This window comes from Cervus canadensis, chromosome 31, assembly GCF_019320065.1.
Source record: "Cervus canadensis isolate Bull #8, Minnesota chromosome 31, ASM1932006v1, whole genome shotgun sequence".
NCBI lineage: Eukaryota > Metazoa > Chordata > Mammalia > Artiodactyla > Cervidae > Cervus > Cervus canadensis.
Window position 1 is genome coordinate 31397168 of NC_057416.1, and position 20871 is coordinate 31418038.

Below are 20871 nucleotides of genomic sequence, written 5' to 3' on the forward strand. Positions count from 1 at the left end.
AGGCCGCCTCAGGCCTCCAGCCTCAGGGAGTGGCCTTGCTTTTCTCCCAGCCTGGCTTCCTGTCTAGACATCTCGAATGGTCCACTGGATTTAGCTCGCTGAGTCTGCCTGCCAGCTCCCGTCAAAGCCACACAGTTCAGTGCCCGGTGGCTGCCTCCCCCTCACCAGGGCGGCATCCTAGAAGGAGTGGCTGGATCAGAGAACTGAGGCTAAGAAACTGTAGAATGAAGGGACCTGGGTGGGGCAGGGGAGAAGTAAAGATGATAACACCCTTAGAGTCAGCTCAGCTCTAACATCGTGCCTTTTTCGGAGCTCACACAAGCCTCACCCTCTCCCCCCGACACCTGGAAGGATGGGTTGTCAAGGTAACATCTCGTAGACCCCGGTATTCTCAGTTTCACGGGTCCCCATGGACCACAGGAGCTGGCTGTGGAGAAGCAGCTTCTCTTTCGGAACTGGCTCTGGGGAGACGCGAACAGAGCTCATTCTCTGCAGTCCCCAGTCCCCCAGCCAAGACTCTCTCTCGGAGGCTGAAGCTTCCACAGGAGATGAAGCTGAGAGATGCATCACGCCCAGCACTTCCGGAGCGAGGATGCCAAGGCTGATTTCAGAACAGCCCAGGTGGTCTCTGGGCCATAAAGGTATGGCTTTACCTTTCTGCCCTGGCTTCTCACCCGCCCTATATGCAGGCTTCATAGAGGAGAAAAGTACCGTTGCCTCCCTCCCTAACCTGCCCAGGGGAAAGAGACAACCCACTGTGGTTCTAAAAGACTTGAAGTCAAGCTGAGGAACCAAATGTCAAACAAATCCTGATTGAGAGACCTTCTACAACATACCCAACCAGTCCCCTTGAAAACCACCAAGGTCATCAGACACAAGGAAAGTCTGAAAGACTGTCACAACCAAGAGGAGCTTAAAGAGATATCAACGTGTCTAACGACCATGCAGTGGGACAGGGCGAGCCCTGGACTGAGTGTCTGTTATTTACACTCGTTAGAACTAGGATGGGTAGTGTGTTTTTATAACTGCAGAGCAAAATTTTTTAAAAAAAGCTATTTTAATTAAAAGTTGTTTTATCTTTGTATATTTTGCCAGGCTGTGCAGCACGTGGGATTGAACCCACACCCTGCTGCAGTGAAAGTTGTGGAATCTTAACCACTGGACAGCCAGGGAAGTCCTCCCAATTTTTTTTTTTTTTAATTAAAATTTTCTTTTAGAACATTTTTAGATTTCTAGAAAAAAAGCAAAGATAGAACAGAGGGTTCACATACACCAGGACTTGGTTTCCACTGCTACTAGACTCTCACATTATTATAGTATATTTGTTAAAATTAAGGAAACAACATTAATACATTACTATTATTGAAGTCCGAATTTTATATAGATTTCTTAAAGTCCTTCTTCTGTTCTAATCCAGGATTCCATATTATATTCAGTTTGGTGTCTCCATAGTCTATGCCTGGTTGTGACAGTTTCTCAGAACTTTCCTTGTCTTGAATGACCTTGGATTTCTGAGGAATATTGGTCAGGTATCGTGTCTTCTTCGACCGGGATTTGGTGATGTTTTTCTCATGATTAGACTAGAGTTAGGGGCTTGGGGAGGAAGAGCATAGAAATGGGATTTTCGGTCCATCCCACTGACAGGAGAGACTCTCTGACTTATCACTGGAGATAAGGCTCACCTCCTCCAGAAGCCACCAGATGAGGTAGGTTAGGATTCTCCACTGTCAAGTTAGATCAAAGCACAGTTTTTAAGATATGATTTCCTTTGATCTTCTCTAACCGCCTTTGGGACTTTGCACACCCACTTACTATCTCTAGCCCCTGGCTGCGGAAGGAAGATACAGGACATCTCTGAGATCCTGGTTCTCAGATCCTCAATTGTACTTCCTGTCTACACTCTGACCTACAGAGAAAAGACGGGCAGCCATAGGACCACCCAGGGAGCACTCCGCCCTTCCTCGATGTGCCGCCCGGTCAAGTCTGGGAGCTGGCTGGGTATAAACTTCGACATTTTGGAGGGTGAAGAAGCATCCTAGAAGCTCCACCAATGAGCATGAAAGGAAGCTGGTAGGTGTTGAATGAATGACCAAGATAATAAATTTATTAAGAACTTATTGATGCCCAGTTTTCTGCTAGGTATTATAGGAGATGAATAGGTATGGTCAGCATCCCAGGTGGTAAAGAATTTGCCTGCCGATGCAGGAGACACAAGAGACTCGGGTTCAATCCCTGGGTCGGGAAGGCATGGTAACCCACTCCAGTATCCGTGCCTGGAGAATCCTATGGACAGAGGAGCCTGGAGGGCTACAGTCCATGGGCTCACAAAGACTCAGACACAACTGAAGCCACTTAGCAGGCAAGCAAGCATTATAGATGAAGAGGTATATGATGGAATAAACAAAATTTGCTACGGGGGACCAGAGGTAAGCTGATGAACAGTGACAAGGCACATTCAGCCTGGCCTTGAACATCATTGCCTCTATGAAGCCTTTTCTCTTAAATATTTTTTTTAATGTGGATCATTTTTAAAGTCTTTATTGAATTTGTTACAATATTGTTTCTGTTTTATGTTTTGGCTTTTTTGGCCATATGGGATCTTAGCTCCCCGACCAGGGATCAAACTCACACCCCTTGCACTGGAAGGCGAAGTCTTAACCATTGGGCCATCTGGGAAGTCCCTATGAAGCCTTTTCTGATTGTCCTATTGGATTTTTGCTTCTCCGCTTCTGAACCCTATACCCCTCTGTGTTAGGGAATGGCACTGCTGGTGTTCAGTTCAATTTAGTCGCTCAATCTTGTCTGACTCTTTGTGACCCCATGGACTGCAGCATGCCAGGCCTCCCTGTCCATCACCAACTCCTCGAGCTTACTCAAACTCATGTCCATTGAGTCAGTGATGCCATCCAACCATCTTATCCTCTATCATCCCCTTCTCCTCCTGCCTTCAATATTTCCCAGCATCAGGGTCTTTTCCAATGAGTCAGTTCTTCTCATCAGGTGGCCAAAGTATTGGAGTTTCAGCTTCAGCATCAGTCCTTCCAGTGAATATTCAGGACTGATTTCCTTTAGGATGGACTGGTTGGATCTCCTTGCTGTCCAAGGGACTCTCAAGAGTCTTCTCCAACACCACAGTTCAAAAGAGTCAATTCTTTTAAGCATCAATACACTGCTAGTATAGCTTTTGGTTTATATGACTTTCCCTGGTAGACAGGAATTCTACTCTTTACAAAAGAGACTTATCATGAAAACTTACTATGTGTTGAATTGGTCTAAATCTGAGATGACAAGAAAGTAAAGCCTTAAATGTGCTGGGCTCTGAAGAGGGAGATCTTGGATGGCTTCCTGGAGAAGAGGCACCTAGAAGCACAGCTAAGGGACACAGCGAGGCCTTCCTCCATCCCCGGAGGATGCAGAGGTGAATTTAGAGCCAGGCTCCTAACCTCAGTGCACTGCAGGGGCCGGACTCTCATCATCCAGTTCTTCAGGGCTAGCTCCTCTCTCCACACCTCCCGTGGTCCTGCCTGTAAGTCTTAGCGCTCACCCATTTCTCCCTTCTCCTCCTTCTGGAATCACTCCAGCCCACCGTGGCTCTGCCTCTCTCATGGTCCAGATGAGCACTTCCGGTTTCAAAGCCCTTGTTCCCATCCCGAACTGTGGGCTATCTTTTGTAAAAGATACTGTAAAAGAAACTGGCTTGATGCCTCCCAACAGGCAGACTCTGAGTCTCATGATCGCCAGCTCAGCCCGGGGAATGCAGTAGACGCTCGGTCAACAGCGGTTGATGAGTGGATTGTTTCACAGGCTTCAGGGGCTGAGCACTCTCTTTCCTACCTGGCACTGGATCATGCCTCCAACGTCCAGCTGATTCTTCCTCCTGGGTTTCCTGTGCCTCATTGCCCACCTGCCTTTCCACTGGTGGAGGGAACATGGCTCCCCCTTGCCCAATCTCTGCTCCCCGGAGGCTGGAATCGGCTACCATTGCTCTGATGACACCCACAGAGTCTGTATCCTAGCGACTCTGGGAGGCTGCATCTGCAGTCTTTCATGAATGAAGAAAAACTCCCTTCTGACTTCTGTGGCCTCAGAGGTAATCCTGGATGTGAATGAGCACGTGTGAGTGTGTGGGTGTATGTGTTGCATCTTGGGGGTGGGATATGAGGATGTGTGTTGTATGGGTGTGACTGTGAGTGTGTACATGTGCGTGTGTATGTATATAAGCATGTGTGTGCTATGTGAGTGTGTGTGATGGTATGGGTGTGTGTGTTGCAGTGTCATGTGTGTTTGAGTGGGTGTGAATGGGAGAACAGATGGGTGTGTGTGTGAGAACATGGACATGTATGAAAAGGGATACTGTGTCAGTGTACGTGTATGTTGTGTGTGTGTGTGACTGTAAGCACATGTGTGTGTCTGTTGTATGTGTGAATGTGGGGGTGTGGGTGGGTTGGATGTGTGCATGTAAGGTTGTGAGTGTGTATAAGGGTAGAGGGATGTGGGTTGTGTGTATGTGTGACTGTAAGTGTGTGTACCCTTAGAAAGAAAAGTCTTCCAGACTAATCCTGTTAGAAGACTCAGGACTTTATTTGCCCCAGTGGGTAGAAGACTGTGGTCCTGACCCCCTTGGCGGAAGTCTGGGCCCTCAGACAAAGCCTTCATTCCCTCCTCCCCACTAGCCCAGGCCTCTCCCTCAAATCATCGGCTGTGCAGTGGGCCTTGCGGCATCTTGAGACAAGTGGCTCCATCCCCTGCTTCTGCGGGTCTGTTCAGTTCAGTTCCGTTGCTCAGTCGTGTACGACTTTTTGCGACTCCATGAACCGCAGCACTCCAGGCTTCCCTCTCCATCACCAACTCCCAGAGTTTACTCAAACTCATGTCCATTGAGTCGGTGATGCCATCTAGCCATCTTATCCTCTGTCATCCCCTTCTCCTCCCACCTTCAATCTTTCCCAGAATCAGGGTCTTTTCTAATGAGTCGGCTCTTCGCATCAGGTGGCCAAAGTATTGGAGTTTCAGCTTCAGCATTAGTCCTTTCAAGGAATATTCCGCAGGTCGGGCCCCACCTTCTCATCTTGGCCCCGCCCCCTCGCAAGACGACTGGGACCCCCTCGGAAGATGCCAGCCAGGAAGTGGTTTCGCTATCCACCCGGGGCCACCTTCCAAAGCTTTGGGGTCCTCCAGGCTCCCCCTGCAAGGGAGATGACTTTGGCTTCAGACACCGGATGAGGAGAAACTGCTGACACAAGTCCGAGGTACAGCAGGCCCTGCAGGGTGATGGATGATGAGTTTCCAAGTGAAATCTAATAGAAAGTCCATGCATAATGCATTTTTATGGGAGCGAATTCCAATTTGCATCCCATCAGACCGCTGAAGTCTCAGAGGCCCAGCAGTCCCACTTGAGTCTTCCTTCAGAAGGAACCCAGAGCAAAGGGTGCCCATGTCTGCAGAGGGTGGAACCGATGGGCACGGTGTAACCTCTTCTCCGACCCCTCCCATCCGCTCCCCCACGGTGGGACCTGCCGGTGGGAGCAGCTCTCCCGCCCGCTGTCCCTGGGTGCTGCCCCTGGCCTTGCTCTGGGCAGCTCTTCTGATGTGCCCCCACATGCCCTTCACAAGCGGAATCAAAGGAGAGCCCAGCTTGCCCGGTGCCACTGTAATTTCCACTCCCCATCCCCCTTGTAGGTCAAGGGTGTGGAGGGAAATAATGTGTGCCCCACTTCCAAAGAGGTAAGGGAAGCTTGAATAGGAACAGAGTCCCTTCTTCAAGGGTCCGGCGGGGGGTTGCTGTAGGGGCGGCAGAAGAGAGGAGAATGTTGGTGGGTGGGGTAGCTGTGAGGTTGCTGTGAGCTCCATCCTGGGGACCTGGGAGCTCAGCCATTCACCACTCCAATGCCCTGTCTACTGTGTGCACCTCAGCGTCCTTCTCTGGGGACCAGATAATACCACCTGCCCCGCGGGGCTTCTGGGAGTGTGGGAAAGCACGCTTGAGTCCTGGGAGTGCCCTCTAGACCCCCAGTGCAGGGAGGGTGGGAGGCGGGGCTGTGTTAGGGGTGGGTCCAGGGACAGGAAGATGGAATGCAGTGCCTGTTGCACCCAGAGAGTTTTCCCCAGTGGCTCAGCAGTCAAGAACCTGCCGGCAGTGCAGAAGCTGTGGGAGACACAGGTTTGATCCCCAGGTAGGGAAAAACTCCTGGAGAAGGGAATGGCAACCCACTCCAGTATTCCTGCCAGGAGAATCCTATGGACAGAGGAGCCTGGCAGGCAACAGTCCATGCAAAGAGGAGGACCCAACTGAAGCAACTTAGTTAGCATGCAAGGACGCGTGCACGTGGAGCCCAGAGCACCGAGTCTTTGGATCGCTCCCCCTTCCCTCAGGCCCCAGACTTCCTCTGAGAGCTGGATGCATGAGAATTGTGTGGCCGTGGGGGTCTGAGAGCTTGGAGTTGCATCTGAGGATATGGGGAGTCTGGTTTTCCTTTCAGGGGTGGACATGGAGCTTGAAGGGCGGGGTGGTGGTCAGCGCAGTTAAACTGTAGCTTTTGACATTTTAAGAGCAGAAGAGAATTCCAGAAAAACTGGGAGAGAAGCCAGGCTTGGAGGTGGGTGGGGTGACGTCTAGTCCAGTGGAGTGAGGCCTGGCCTCCCTGTGGCTATGGGCAGTTCCTTCTGATAGGAACTGAGGACTCCCCAGACCCCCCTCAAAAACCCATCAGAGGTTTAGGCCACACCCGTGGCTCTGCAGAGAGGTCTCTGCCTGGTTCTTAGCTACACCAGGCATGCGCTTGTGGGCGGGGGTCTCTGCACCATAGGACAGAGCCCTCTGTGAGCGCTGCCCGATTCCCGGTTGGCCCTCTGCCCAGCGGGCCGCTGGCCTTTCGTCCTCTGTTCTATAGCCACTGCCGCCCTGACTCGAGGCCTCAGCAGTTCTGCGGGGCCTTCCCTCCCTGACCGGGTTGTTGGCACTCAACGGGCCCAAGCTCCTAAATTACTCCCTGCGGCTCATGGAGAGGCACCGGGCTGTGATTAGGTGAGTCAGAGCCCAGGGCGAGGTCGTCCTGGAGGGACACGCATGCGCTGGTGACGTGGCCTCCAGAGCCGGCGAGATCCCTCAGCTTACCCGGGGCTAAGGGAGGCGGAGGTGTGCTCACCCACTTGGGGCCCTCAGTTATGGGGGTAACCCAGGGAAGCATGCGAAATGTTGGAAGGTACCATTCGGATGACCCACCCTGACCTGTAGGAACATGGCTTGTGTCCACAAGGAATGAATATCCAGTGTAGCTACAGGGATGGGTCAGACCACAAAGACAGGCCCCGGGAAAGGTCCAGCCCGGCTTGAGCTTTTTTTCTCTTGTAAAATGCTCCTTCAGGGCTTCCCTGGTGGTACCGTGGATAGGAATCCCGTCTGCCAGTGCAGGGGACATGGCTTTGATCCCTGGTCCAGGAGGATTCGACTTGCCTTGGAGCAACAGAGCCCGTGAGCCGCAACTCCTGAGCCCGCATGTTGCAACTATTGAAGCCCAGGTGCCTGAAGCCACAGCGATGAGAAGCCGCAACCAGAGAGGAGAGCCTGCTGACTGCAGCTAGAGAAAGCCCAGGCACAGCCACAAAGGCCCAGCGCAACCAGAAATAAAAATAAATTATTTTAACACTGCTATTTCAACGGGTCTCCTGGTTTTCTTGGGGTAGTAAAGATGGGAGGATAGTTGTAAAAGCACACCTTTGATAAAAGATTCAATCATGCTTTGGAAGTACTACATATACTGCAACGTGTTAAGGTATAACCTTAGTGGGTTTATGTAACTTATTATCACGGTCCGTACTGTGTTAGCCAAGAACGGTGAACATGATCTGTGTTTGGGACAGAAATATCACACTGATATGTAATCGTTTCGATGTACCGCGTTTTGAATTGATGCCAAAGCGGGTGACTGCCTGGTGCCCATGAGATGGTCAGCGAGTGTCCAGATCCCTCTCTGGTTTCCAAAGGGGTAGCAGGTTTTACCCCACAAGTTTCTCAGGTTCCGTTGTTCCTCTAGGGTAGGCCTGCTAGGGACACGCACTGTCTTATTTTTCTCAGTAGGTTTTAGGATGTTTCTCCTGAGACTCTTGTGCTTCTGTCAATGACTTCCACAGTAATTATTCATTTTCTCCTACAGACAGACTGTTTGCCCAGTTGGACAAGGTTTGTTGATGTGCCATTAGGGCTCAGTCCAGTACCTCTGGTGGTGGTGATTTTCCAGAGCGTTCTCTGGAGCGTGCTATCACGTTGCACCATCCCCGGGGCAGCCTGCCCTTGCGAGCTGTTGGCTGCCCGGTAATTGTTCTACCCCTGCCACGAGATCTGTGACAGACAGGGTGCCTGCCCTCCAATTACACCTTCCATCACTTCCTCGGCTGGTTGTTCCTGAGTACGTTTTCATTTCCTATGTGCCTGTCATAACGTTTAGCGGTGGATGCATGACCTGGGACCAACTAAACAAATTTTCAGTCCAGACCAAACACCTCACTTGATTTCACTCTCGAGTCAGACATTGCTTTATCTGGGTGGTTTTGTCTAAGCCGCTTCAATAGTCAACCTGAAGGTTTTTCCGTCATCCTGTTTACATTTGTGCCTGGGATTTTTTTTTTTCTTTTCCATTTTTTTTAAAAGCAGTAAAATACACATAACATAAAATTTACCATCTGAACCATTTTGAAGCCTACAGTTCAATCATATCCAATACATTTGTAATGTGGTACAACCGTTACCACCATCCATTTCCAGAACTCATTTCGTCTTGTAAAACTGAAACTCTAAACCCATTAAACACCAACTCCCCCTTCCTCTCTGTCCCCAGGCCCCTGGCAACCATCTTTCAGTCTCTATGAACCTGACTACCCTAAGCACCCCCTATAAGCGTGATCCTATAGTATTTACCTTTTCGTAGCTGACTTATTTCACTTCCTGTAATGTCTCGAGTTCATCCATGTGGCAGCACTTGTCAGAATTTCCTCTTTCAAGAGTAGTTTTTCTAACAGATTTGGCTGTTGGGTTTTCAGCTTTGAATGCAAAACTGCCATAATTTTCACAGACCCAACGAGGTTGCTATGATACTCACTGAAGACGGGCCTCGTTTTGCAGTCACGAAGCAGTATCTATTGTCAGTGTGAATTACTTCCTTTCCACCTGAGAAACTGGGGGATTTCCAATAGGAGCACTTCCACAGAGAGTTACTCATTAACACCTTGATGCTCCACACAATCTCTGAGTCAGGCCACTTTATAACACTGCAAGTTTGAATAGACACATGTGGCCGTAGCTGCCTAAATCTCCTTGCTTGTGTTGAGGTGAGGTGGTAATTTTTTTTGCTTTCAGGGGAGCTAGATGTTTTCATCAGCTTCTCTGTCTTCTCTTATTCATTTAGATGGTACCTACTGTGTACAAGGCAGTGAACCAAGGTAAACAGGGATCAGGCTGCTCTCTCACATCTGCTGACACAGGAGGACAGCAGGTGGACAAGTCAGGTGCTAGACACATCTGTAAGTGCTTCATCTTCTGGGATGTGGAGGGCCAACTACCCTCCTAGGGGAACCCCAAAACTTGCAAATCTTTTTGGGCAGGAACTAAATTTTCATGCACCCCCCATCCCCCATAAAACCTATATGTGTATTAGATGCTCAGTCTTGTCAAACCCTTTGTGACCCCATGGACTCTGTGGAATGTAGCCCACTGCCAGGCCCCTCTGTCCATGGAATTCTCCAGGCAAGAATATTGGAGTGGGTAGCCATTCCTTCTCTAGGGAATCTTCTGAACCCAGGGATTGAACCTGGGTCTCCTATATCACAGGCAGATTCTTTACCATCTGAGCCACCAGCAAAGCATCCCCGCCCCCAACTTAAGCCTGCCAGTTCATTCTAACTGGCATTTTAAAATTTCTCCTTGTACTGAATTTTCAATCATCTAAATGCATAAATGATTCTTTTTGTAGTGGAGGTGTGGGGATATCAAATTGGGAGGGCGCTGTGTAATTTGAAAAGGCGTTTTCTTGATTTCACTGTCATTTCCTATTTATAAAATTAAAAACAAAACTTACGACTTCCAGAGTGCCAGGCAGAGAAAGCCCAGCATCTTTCCAGGAGGGTAGAGAGATGTAGATTCAGTATCAGTTATTCTCAGGGGGGTGGGAGGAACCCACTGCCTTTATCAAGAGTTGTTCTTTCACGATTTGGTTCAGTGTACATTTCTTCTGGGCGGCGTTCATCTATACCAGGGAGTGTGGGGACCCGGCCAACCTGTCAGGTATACTGACTGGCTTTGGAAATGAACCGGCTCCTGCCAGACCCAGGAGCCTGATGCAGGTCTGGTCTGCTTTGTCTGACTTTGCAAAAGGAGAGACTTTCTCAGCGCCCTGTCTTTAAGGATTGGAGAAGCCACATGGAGGATGGGCGCCTAGGCCTTTGCTCTTGAAGGCAGAGGCAATTTGATTTAGGGAGTAAGAAATAGCCAGGAAAAAAAAAATGAGAAAACACACACATGCACAACCTGAATGCAGAAAGGATTCCTTAGGAGAGGAGGGGTGAGGTGGGGGGAATTGCAACCTTATCCCCTGGGACTTGGGCTCAGGAGCCGAGCCTCCAGGTTCAGTGAATCTGTTAGTAACATGAACTTGGTTGCTGTATTTCTCAGCCTGAGCTCATGCATTATTTACCTGTTGTAAGTAAACCTGCTTCTCCCAGGGTTGCTGGGGAAACCACTTTGATTTAACGAGTTGGGTCTTACTTTCCAACTAAAACACTGCAGGGGGTGGGGTGGGTGGATGTTGGGTCCCAGGGGCTCGGGGTGTGGATCAACCAAGAGGAGACCCCACTTCCCCCTGCTCCCTGGGGGCCCCATGCCTGCCCTGTTCTGCTCCTCTGAGACCCTTCGTTTTGGCAGGCCCTCCGGGGAGGGGGAAGAAGGAGCGAATCCCAAGGAGCAAGGCGTTCATCTTCTGAGGTCCTGGGAAGGCCACTTGTGGGTCTTATCCCGCTTGCTTTCAGAGATACCATCAGTTGTGCTGCATAGGGATGGCGGGTGGGAGGTGATCAAGTTTCCCCAGAGGCTGTTTCCAGGTGAATCAGGCCGGGGGAAGCCAGCTCCAGGCACACAGGGAACATGTTCCTCCTTCCTTCCAAACTCAACGCTGGCTTGTAAGCCATGAGAGCCCTCCTGATCCAGATGGCTGTGGTGGCCAAGGAAGAGCTTGGACTGACAGGTGCCAACCCTGGGTGCAAGTCTCTGTGCGTTTATTGAGAGTGAGAATTGGAGCGAGTTACGCAGTCTTTCTGCCTCTCCATCCCCAGGTGTGGGGATGCTGGGGTCTGCTGGGGAGAGGCGGGGTGCAGGGACATGGCCCCCACCCAGGGGGACTGTGATGTGGGTGAGGGGCCCACGGCCAGCCTTGCTGCCTCTTTCCTGTTCTTGTCGGCAAGACTCAGGCATCACGCCTGGCTCCCTTCCTCCCCTCTAAAGCTATCGATTTTTCCTTTCCTTCCTTTGTTCTATTTGTGGCTTCCCTGGCCCCTCACAATTGCATTATTTCTGCAGACGAGGGAGCCTGCCGTGCGCATCAGCGGCTGGGCTTCCTCTGTGCCCGCAGGCCTGGGCCGCTCCCCGTTCAGGACTTTGTGGCCTTTCAGTGTACCAATGGTACCTTCTGGGTCTTTCCAGAGTCTCTTTCACTCTGCTTTGACGGGAAGGAAGCTGCTATTTGTCAGGGGAGTGTGCATGTGTGTGGGGGGGTCTTCCTGGGTAATGCAGACTCAAAATGTGTCAGGAATAGACTCATCCTTGCCTTGACAAATATTTAAAAAACAGCTATATAACTCGGGCTTCCCTGGTGGCTCAGCAGTAAAGAATCTGTGCGGGAGACACAGGTTCAATCCCTGGGCCAGGAAGATCCCCTGGAGGAGGGCGTGGCAGCCCACTGCAGTATTCCTACCTGGAGAATCCCGTGGACAGAGGAGCCTGGAGGGCTACAGTTGGCAGGGTCACAAAGAGTCACACAACTTAACAACTCAACAGCAACAACGCAACTCAGGGAACTTGATTTTTTTTTTTTTTTAGGGTGAAACTACAGTGAGTCAACATGTTCAAAGGAAAAAGAAACTCGTTTCCTAGGTATCACTCACTTAACCGTTAGCAACATCTTTCTAGATTTGCTTTTGTCCTGGGGCTATTTTGTTATTTTCAAGCGTATGGTTAAGTCCTACTTTAGCGTCTAGTGAGATTAGAATATAGGTGTTAATTACGTCCTTAACATTTCTGCTTTTCCATTAGGTGCTAACTATGCCTAAGTGACTTGGTTCCTCTCCACTTAAGCCGGTTCACCTGTGCCGGGCCTCTGCATGTCCCGTGACTCAGCCGTGTGGGCCAGGACGTCTGTGTGTGTCCCTGGTGACGGCCCCAGCTTTGCTGGCATCATCTATCCAGAGCTGATCCCACTGATTCCAGACTGGCCTCTTAGAGAGACGTCCCGTTTCTTCCAGATGAAATGACAGGTCAACAAGGAAGACACACACACAGACCCACCCTGGCCAAGTGGGATCTTCTGAGAGGCTAAGGCGGGGGTCCCTCCTTGAGCAGAAGCCAGGGATGCTTAAATGTCATGTGTGTTGGACTCCAGAGGGCCTGGGCGGGGCTGGGAAATTTACATTTCCATCAAGTTCCTGGAATATGTTGACATGCTTCTGGTCTTGGAACCACTGTTCAAAGCAGAAGGGACCCCAGCAGAGGCCTTGAGGCAGGAAAGAGCTTGGTGGGCTCAAGGGCTAGAAAGGAGTCCAATGTAGCTGGAGGATGAAGAGCAAGGTGCTGGAGAGGTAGGCGGGGGCCATGCCACGCAGTGAGGGCACACACACACACACACAGGGGATATTTTTGAAGTGAGGTGCATGAGGAGGGCCAGTAACCTGATTTGCTTCTGTACTTATTCTATTTGATTCTCCTCTCCATTACCCCACTGTGAGCCCTGCGCCTCTGGGACCCCAGGACCTTCCACAGCCCCGGGAAGACAGTAGATCCTGGCTAAACTTTATTTTGTGCCAAACAGCATACCCAGCTCGTCATACGTATATCTCATTTAATCCTCCTTAATCCTCCTAATGACCCTGTGGAGGAGGAACGCTGAGAGTCCCATTTCACAGATGAGGAACACCGAGGCACCAGAGGGCCCCATAACTGGGAAACGACAGACTGTATGTGAAGCCGGGCAGGGTGACAAGCAGGAGCTGAGCCCTGGCCTCCATCCACCCCGGCCTGCCTCTTCTGCTCCGTGTTGGCATCCTTGTAAATGAGTAAACAGCTTTGAGAGGCATAATTATCCAAGGCTCCAGGACATGGTCGGCCACATTTGGAAGAATATCAGCCCAGACTATGGATTCCAGATCTCAGGTTCTGGACGCAGACCCAGCTGCTAATCAACCACAAGCCCTGAGAGTCTCCCACATGGCCCAACTAAGGGACAAAGACGTTTACCAAGAAAGAGGAGGCGCCGCCTGGCAGGTGTGAGGGCGAGGCTGGTACTCAGCGAAGATGGGGCCGATAGATTTGTTCTCTTGATGGGTGTCCTGTCAGCCGTCTCCCTCCCTCCCTGGGCAGGGCCAGGGCAGCAGCTGGGAGCCTGGGACTGGAGGTGTCAACAGGGCCAGTCATTCAAAAAGCCACAGTTGGGTTTTGCAGCCATTTAGAAAGATACAGTCCTTCCCTCCAGGGAGTGAAAGCTGATGCTGTAAACACTCTGGGCTTTATCTTTGATCTGGTGGGTCATCAGAGCAGCCTCTCTCCCCAGGTAGAGTTACCAGGCGAGGGCTGACCCAGGGCTTTGGAAAGCTGTGCCCTGCTGAACAGATGGTACGAGTTGGGGGCGGGGGAGGCAGGAGACACACATGGGAGGCAGACTCTGAGAAGGAGCCCAACAGTTACCCCCAGATCTGGAACCCAGACACCAAATTCCAGGCCTCAGGGAAATTCCCGAATTTAAAATAAATTCCTAGGGGTTTCAGTCTTTGGTCTTCGGCTTCAAAAACAGTTCCTTTCTAGATAATGGAAAACAATAACTTGCATCATTTAAAGAGCTCCGAACATCCTCAAACTAAAAGTATGTAAAAGCTAGTACCAGGGCCTGAAGAGCCCTAAGTGTGAGATGATTAATGAAGCCCAGCTCTGAAGCACTTTTTTGTCTTCCCACCAACAGCCTTTGATTTCGGGCCCTTGACCTGGCAGTTGCAATGGATCATAGTTCTGTTCAAGGAGGTGGTTATTCTCAAGCTAACTATTAGTCTTGAAACTAGCCTCGCTTATTCTGTTTCTTCTGCTTGTTACACTTTTGCCTCTTTTTGGCTCTGTGAACTCCTATTCATCCTTCAAGACCCCATTCAAACATCACCTTCCAAACTGGCATTCTCCTGCTCTCTTTCCAACCCCAGAAAATCACTAAAACTATCAAACTATCCTTCCACTGTCCTCTATCCAAGAGCATCTTGTTTACAACTCCATATAACATGGAAAGATTACAATCAAGGGTATTTTTCAGGCCAGATGGCCCACAGAACTTGAGAAGAAAACATATTATTTCTTCTGTATTATTGTAGCTCCAGCACACAGCATAACGCCCGGCTCTTAACAAGTGGCCTCATATTAATATTGTTTTTTAAAATTAGATTTCAATGGAGTATAGTTGATTTACAATGACGCGTCACAAAAGTGAATCAGTTATACATGTATATACTGCTACTGCTAAGTCACTTCAGTCGTGTCTGACTCTGTGCGACCCCATAGACGGCAGCCCACCAGGCTCCCCCATCCCTGGGATTCCTCCAGGCAAGAATACTGGAGTGGGTTGCCATTTCCTTCTCTAATGCATGAAAGTGAAAAATGAAAGTGAAGTCGCTCAATCGTGTCCGAATTTTAGCGACCCCATGGACTGCAGCCTACCCGGCTCCTCCGTCCATGGGATTTTCCAGGCAAGAGTGGTCTTTTTAAGATTCTTTTCCTATACATTTAGTACAGAGTCTTGAGTAGACTTCCCTGTGCTATTCAGTCTGTCCTCACTAGTTACCTATTTTATCTAAAGTAGAGTGTGTCTGTCAATCCCAATCTCCCAATTTATCCCTCCTCTCCAATTAATATTATTGAATGAATGTTATTATTCTTTCAGTATCTGAAGTAAGAGGAGGGTCAGAGAGAAGAGGAGTGAGGGGAAAGAAATATAAGCATCTGTTTTTGGACCAAATACTGTTTAGGCATCATTTATAAGTTATTTAATTTCATCTCTATTAGAAGCATTTTCATTTATTTAACTCTTAACACAGTAACCATGGGGAGAAAAGTAATTGATGTGGGAGACACAAAGAAGGACAAATGTGCATTCTCTAGGAGTTTAAAATCTGACTGAGAATGGACCTATTCATTCCCTGTCCCCACATAGACCCCCCCACACACATACACTACATCCACTCAAACAAAGGTTATTAACATTGTAAAACGCCCTAACTTCTAAATACCTGATACAGTCCTATATGTAATAGAAGTGGAAAAATGAGAGGTTGCTGTGGGTGTGGTGTTTTTAAGAGAACCAGAGGCGTCAGTAGCTCCCAGTGGCTGGGGCTGTCATATGCCCAGAACCTGGGAGTAGATTAGGTAACGTCCTGCACTCCACTGGCTGGAGAACTAGAGAGCGATTGAGAATGATCCCTGACATTTATGACTTTGCAAAAAAGCACCGTCACTTCCATGATTATATTTTTACCCCCAAAGCACATAGCTGACCATGGAGTGGGTTCTGTCTGTGTCATTGATTAGCAGGGCTTCTGCTTGCCCATATGGCTTCTCTCAGCAGATGAGGGTGCCCCTTCCTCAAGGAATATTTGGTTGAATTTAGTATATTATGGCCCAGCTCGAACAAGTGTGCAAGGCAGCCCTACCCTGGCTGTGCCCAGCAGAGAGCCCTCCTGCACCCCAGCACGAGGCAGTCCCCCCCGAGGACACACACGTCTGCCCCGATCCCCACTTGCTCATACTCCCTGCCTGCCCCTCCCCCTTGATGCCAGATCACAGGTGCCCCTGGCAGCCTGTGCTCTGTGCCCACCCTCATCCTCCTCCTAAGTAAAAGCAGGGATTCAAAGCAGGGAAGACTAGGGATTGGGTCTCGAAGAGTGGAGGGCAAATCGTGTCAGACCCGGATCCTTGGTGTCTTCAGAACCTCAGCAATTTCCAAGAGCCTTATGGTTGCTAAGAGATGACAGGTATAAAAAACCAACACCTCCCAGTCTCTCAGTTTACATTTTCCTGGCAGGTTTCCCTGAGACGTTGTGATAAACATCTGTGGTCTGCTTGCCCAATATCCTTCCCTTCTTCCATTGGTACTATTCCTCCAGTTTTGGAGAAGGGAGACCACGCCCTCATTCCTAATCCACGTGGTCTGGAGAAGGCTGGGAAATGGTAATTAATTGAGAAATGGGCACGTGACCCCAGCTGGCCTCGTGAGAGCAATCCTTGGCACTTGTGCTGAAACTATTGGGAAACAAATGCTTGCTTTTTTTCTTTTTTTTGCTTGGTATGCAGAATCCTAGTTCCACCTTCTGCAGTGAAGTCTCAACCACCTGACCACCAGGGAAGTCCCCCCAGTCTTTTTTTTTTTTTTGCACAATTGCTTGCTTTTCATTGGAATGGGTAGTTGCAAGAAGCCAAGTAATACATGGAATTTCTGAGACCGTCTTTCCTACCACATTCAAAGAGCTTGCCTGAAAACTGAAGACGGCACAGAAGAAAGCAGAGCTGAAAAATAGAGACAGAATGAAACTTGACTGACATTAGTTGAATCCTGATCCCATGGAGCCATCTACTTATGGACATTTTTAGTTCTAAGAGTCAAATAACTCAATGTCTTGCCTAAGCTGGTTTGAGTTAGATTTCAGTCCCGGCAGTAACAGTTTCCTCTCATGGGTAGGCTCCATCCTCCAGAGCTTCAGACCCTCAGTGGGGATGAAGTAGACCCAGACAGAGTTAAACGAGCCAATCTCCTCGCCAAGGTGTCCAAGGGACCCCAGCATCCCTACTCTCCCACCCTGATGGATAGCCTGCCAGACACCCACTCTAAGGCCATGGGCCTACGGCCTCCTTGAGTCTTAGGCGCTTCTTTTGTGCCTTGTTCTGTAGTTTCTAGTGCATGCTTGTATGTGAGTGTATGTGTCCTTTCCTCCAAACTTGCTGAATGATCACAGGGTCCAGTGGGACGGCATAGGCCCAGTGCCCAGCCCAGGGCCTGGCACATACAGCAAACCCTCTTTCCCTGCCCCCTCCCTCCTCCTGACTCAGGATGGGATTCAAGGATCTGTGATGTGTCCCAATTTTCAATGCCCTGGATCAATAATGTGGGGGAGGGGGGTGGGAAGGAGATTCAAAAGGGAGAGGACATGTGTATACCTGTGGCTGATTCCTGTTGATGTATGGCAGAAACCCACACAACACTGTAAAGCAATTATCCTCCAATTAAAAATAAACTAAAAAAAAAAAATAGGGGAGGTAGGGTACAGTTGCCAGAAACTTGCGCTCCCTTTAATTAATGTTATATGTTTAGAGTGAGATATCTCAAAGTCACGGAATAAGTTTAGGTCACATATGTTTATGCAAATCAGTATTTTTCTTTGGAGCTGACAGCTGAAGTTTCTGTTTGTTCCATGACGCTGCAGCAGAGGCCAAATGGGCCATGTTTTCTCAAGCGATGCTGCCAGCTCTCCAAATGTCATAACTGGCGAGGCATTTCACTTGGGGGCAAGCTTTGGGGTCGAGGGTGGCCGGGAAGCATTGACAAGCCTATTTTTATTCTCTTTAGTTTCACAGTACATTTCATTCTTCTTTATTGAAGTTATAAAACTAGCTCATACTTACAGTCAAACAATAGACTCCGGTATAGAAAAATGGATTTTCTTGTCCATTCCAACCCCACCCTCTGAAGTAAACAGTGTAACCACATTCATGAGTATCATTCCACATTTTTCATATACATCGTTTCCACATTTTCCCTACATTTTTTAACATATACAAACATTCATAAACATATGTATCTGTTTCTCTAATATACACTTTTAAAAATTTCTCATTTTTCTCAAGCTCTCTTAGTCATCCGACATTCTTTTTTACATAATTTTATTTATGTATTTTTATTTTTTGGCTGTGCTGGCTCTTCGTTGCTGTGTGGGCTTTTCTTTAGTTGTGGGGAGCAGGGGCTCCTCTCTGGTTGTGGTTGTCGAGCTTCTCATTACAGCGGCTTCACTTTTTGCAGAACACAGGCTCTAGGCACATGGGCTCAGTAGCTGGGGGCATGGGCTTAGTTGCTCTGTGGCATGTGGGATCTTCCTGGACCAGGAATTGAACCCATGTCTCCTGCATCGGCAGGCAGATTCTTTACCACTAAGTCAACAGGGAAGCCCCATATGTATCTCTTCATAGGGTACCCTTTTAAATTTTTACATACAAATAAGTCATCTTCTGTAAACTTACTTTTTTTTTTTAAGCTTAACAACTAAATCTAAGTTAAAATACGTAGATATAACTCATTCTTCTTTGCAGCTGTGTTGTTTTCATTGTATAGATATACCTTGATTAATTAATATTTTACTAATCTTTGATGCTTAATGGAATTTTTGGATTGTTCACAGCTTTTTGCTATGATGTATGCTGCTGAAAAAAATACCTTCCTGAATACAATTATTTATATTCCAAGAAACACGTGGTTTGCTCCTTTGGCCCATGTGCCATGTGTATGAGGGACACTGACTCTGTTAAGGTCTACCGGGTCCGTTCGTCTGTCCACCACACGAGAAGGCATCCTTCCTTCCTTCCTGAGTGCATGCACATAGCAGAGCATGTTTGGAAGACACGTTCCTGTGACTGCGGAACCTGGACTCAGACACAAGATCAGCTTCACTCCACGCCCGACCCAGAGCCTCGACCTCTCTGCTCCTTTTATTCCCTCTGCGAGGTTGTGCCTTCAGCATCCCAACCGCCCCCACAGTCAGTGACAAGATGCTGTGGAGGAAAGGGCTTTGAAGTCCCGGCAGATGAGATAATCAATCTCTGCTCTCCAGGGATGCCAGGCCCAGCCCGTGCCTCCTGAATGGCCTCAGCCGTGCTGGGTGTGTAGTAAGTACTTAATTAATATGAAATAAGAACAATAAATCCAGGGGCTGGAGCGCTCCCTTTGAAGTTCAAGTCAGCTCTGAGCCATTGGGGAAGAAAGAATGGAATGGATAATTGAAACTCATAGATAATCCCACCCCTCATCCTAATGGTTAATGGGTTCAGGCCCTTTACCTAGTAAACCCTTCCTCAGAACTGCTAAAGTAAACCCTCTGCTGTACTTGTCTTTTCATTTTTTTCTGGAGCTGGTGAAATTGAGCAGCAGGGTGAAAGGAGACAGAACCAGGAGTCCCGAGTGAGGCATTCATAGACGGCTCATAAGCAACTTCTGAATCATAGTGTCGTCTGCCAAAAGGCCCCGCCAATTACAGATGCAGACCCAAGAGCGGTCTCCCCAAGGGTTCCTCCTGACCTGGGTGCGGTGAGAGGGAGGCCCTGGGAGAAGTGGTAGAATGATGCTCAGTCGAAGCCATCTGGCCAGAGACGCCCTAGCTTTGCCCGTGAGGTCATCCAGCCTCTAAGATGCAACATCAGTGCTTCACTCCATGGGAGGGTCCGGTGCATTTCAGTAAAAAAGAATGATCTCATTACATCCTTGAGCAGAAAGAGGAAAAGGACCCACTCTGTCCAGGTGGACCGAGGACAGCAGGGTCGGGGGAGGCCAGGAGACCCGTGGCTGCACCTGGCTGTGCTGTAAGCTCTCACTGTGACTCTGGGACTGGCCTTCCCTGCCGAGGTTCCTCTCTCTTTAAAACGGAGGGGTGGAAGTTTGGGATTCTAGGATCCTGGCCATCTCTGACTCTGAAAACAACCCCACAAGCCCAAAGAATTTCACACTGTTGCTCCACGGCGGGGGGAGGTTTCAGCAGGAAGGGGGGACAGATGGCGTTCTCTGGACCCAGTTCAGAAATGTGGAGTGTGATGCATGGTGTGAATGAAGCGTGGTGCCCTTTAAACACAGCTCGCCCCGGGAGGGCTGGCGTTCGTCCTTCTCCCGCGTCACTCTGGGCATCATGGCCTTGTGCACTGAAACACACATACACACAGCTCTGACACACGCTCCATGATTCACGAACTGCCAGGACCATTACACACACGAGATGACTCACGGGGTTGCTCACACGCGCAGGCTCACACTCAGTGTGACGTGGAGATGTGCCTGAGCCCACAGCGATGGGCACACCCCCACTGGAGCCTCCGTTGTGCATTGCACAGGCGTCTGCAAACGATTTACGCTCTTGGCTCTTCCGAACCGCCTGTTCTTTGTCTTTCCGTTCCCTTTTCCACCCTCTCCTTCCCATCCTCCCTTCCTTGGCTGGCTTCAGTCTCTTGCTCTGATGCTCCTCAAGTAGTTTCTGGGACCGGACTCCACCATCTCCAGGGCCCTCTCCAAGTCCAGGGCTCTTTGAATAAACTCCTAGGCTGTGAGCATTTCTTTCCCCACAGGATTCACCCCCTATCTGGCTGGGCACCTCTTCTCGACTTCCTCCCAGGGTCTTGGCAGTGGGGTCTCCACCGAGCTGTCACGAGGTAGAAGTCCTGGTCCCCAGCATCTCTAGGAGCATCTTTCTTCCCAGTATCCCAGGCAGGAGGACTAAAGGGGTGTCTGGAGAGCCCATTGCTGGGCATCGAGCAGGACCAGCTGCTTCTGAAGGTGCCAAGGCAGGAGGGGCTCGCTAAGCTCCAAGGTCTGTGAGGGGTCCTCACTGACTGCC

At 49.5% G+C, this 20871-nt stretch overlaps 1 long non-coding RNA gene across 1 annotated transcript; it reads left to right on the forward strand.

Moving 5' to 3' along the window:
* The first annotated feature begins 6662 nt into the window (after positions 1–6662).
* Positions 6663–7651, forward strand: LOC122432628. The gene is made up of 2 exons (XR_006266903.1): positions 6663–7024; positions 7365–7651. It is a non-coding gene; the product is annotated as an uncharacterized LOC122432628 (long non-coding RNA).
* The last annotated feature ends 13220 nt before the right edge of the window (positions 7652–20871 follow it).